This window comes from Protomyctophum bolini (assembly GCF_963924005.1).
Source record: "Protomyctophum bolini genome assembly, chromosome: 1".
In the NCBI taxonomy this organism is placed as follows: domain Eukaryota; kingdom Metazoa; phylum Chordata; class Actinopteri; order Myctophiformes; family Myctophidae; genus Protomyctophum; species Protomyctophum bolini.
Genome location: NC_137862.1, coordinates 10,462,512 through 10,464,494, shown reverse-complemented (window position 1 = coordinate 10,464,494; position 1,983 = coordinate 10,462,512). Strand labels below are relative to the sequence as shown.

At 39.6% G+C, this 1,983-nt stretch overlaps 1 protein-coding gene across 3 annotated transcripts in view; it reads right to left on the bottom strand.

Moving 5' to 3' along the window:
- Positions 1 to 684: 684 nt before the first annotated feature.
- Positions 685 to 1,983, bottom strand: part of cemip (cell migration inducing hyaluronidase 1) — a 124,211-nt gene continuing 122,912 nt past the window's right edge. For all 3 annotated transcript variants that reach the window (XM_080772129.1, XM_080772130.1, XM_080772131.1), the window contains one exon: positions 685 to 1,983. This exon is cut by the window's right edge and continues 1,306 nt beyond it. The gene's annotated coding sequence lies outside the window, so the exon portion shown is untranslated.

Sequence of the window (1,983 nt, the reverse complement as noted above, 5' to 3'; positions counted from 1 at the left end):
AGTTGCTATATTAGACTCAGTATAATTATGATATTCTAACTACCATAACATCCCTGAAACTGGCACTGCTGGGAAGGCAATTCCCAGCTGCCTTTGGTCTAGACCTCTGGGTTTAAGTAGAAGCGTTTATGACTGATTGGACTTGATGGCTCGTGCTGTTCTTTGGTCAAGAACTGGGGGAACCACCTGGAACTCTGTCCTGTAGTGTGAATGCAGTGATAAAATCTTCCCCGTGTCAGGCTAGTTCAGGATAAAATGCAATTATTTCACATAGCCATCTTTGTGTTTCTTTTAATACTCTAACGGGTATATACATGACCATGGGCTATAACCCATCGTTTTTGTCATTTCGTCATTTTTTTCAAATCTTGGTCTTCGTTTGTTGTGCTGTTGTTTATCTAGACTCTAGATAAACAACAGCACAACAAACGATAGACCAAGCTCCTGTTATTTTATGTTTATCTTTGTGTACCAATGTTGGTACTCAAAGGCAAAGGAAGACCATGCTGTTGCAGGTAGCACGTAATTCAGTGAGTTAGGTCATTGGCTACATGATCTGGAGGTTGTAGGTTCAAACCTCACTCAAGTCTTTACTTTCAAGACCAACAACTTAAAAACTAAAAAAGCAGGGTAAATTGACTGTGCAGTTGCTGTATAGTAGTTTTATCATAGACAGCCAAGGAGAATGGTTCAATATTTATTTATTTCTGTACAAAAAGTATTGTGATTTCATCACTTTACATATACAACACATTGGTGTGTGTGTGTGTGTGTGTGTGTGTGTGTGTGTGTGTGTGTGTGTGTGCTTGAAAACAAGTCATGGACTATAACCATATACAACACATTGGGGGGGGGTGTGTGTGTGTGTGTGTGTGTGTGTGTGTGTGTGTGTGTGTGCGTGCGCGCGCGTGCGTGTGTGTGTGTCTTTGTACAACAGTATTCATAATTATTTTAGAAAGGACACCATGTTGTTTACATACAGTATTTTTAGGACATGAATACATTACAACTCAAAAAGATGTCCCTTCTAGAATTGGTTCACTTGTGTCTGTACAATAAATAAGTATAAAATATATCTCTGTTATCAATCTGTGGAAGCTTTAATAAAAACACATTTAAACATACAAAACACTAGACCGCTACGACCTCCCGAAAAAAGTCCAGCTATTTCCGCAAAGAGAAAGCTTCCCGCTTCTCGCCAGATTTGAGCGAATATTTCTCTTTACCTTTTTTTTCTTTTTTTACAATGGGGGTATTATAATTATAATTGCACATTGCCAGAATCGTACATTGTGTGTATCAAATACTTTTCTGCGAGGATTAATTAATCGCGCATTGCCAAGGATTTTCCCCTTTCAACCCTAATTCAATTCCCAAATAGCCTTAACCGGATGTTACGATGACATAATGGTGTGTGGTGTCTTGATCAGTTGTTGATGTCTCCCTCTGTGCAGAAAAAACCTGACCGCGAGTATCACAGTGACTGCTGTCGGCCGTTGAAAACCAGAGACAACAATCATTGCGCCGATTTGGAGATAGGGCTTTAAGCAACTAGTCGACTATTCAACTAATCGACTAGTAAATCCACTAGTCGACCTTGTTGGTACTAGTCAAAAACTAGTCGACTAGTAAACTAGGCAAGTAGTCAACTAGTGAAAATCACTATAAGTGAAAGCCCTATTTGGAGATACAGGCCATTGAAAGCAGCACATAGTCCAAGTCTTTAAAAGGGCCACACTGTCACACTTTACCCTGGGATGCTAACGAGAGACAGCTATCGATGCGATCCGATCAAAACATGGATTGAAGAATGTAAAGCCTAGAAAATGTAGGCTACGGTTTTGGCGGGCTACAAGACTAAAGTTATCTATGTGGTCTACGTTTCTGGAGGGCTTTGTGTTAAAGAGATCATTTGTTTTAAATTTTGCCGGTTGTCTGCATTTTCTTTTTTTTTTGGCTTCTTGCTGGTACACCCTAAAACAC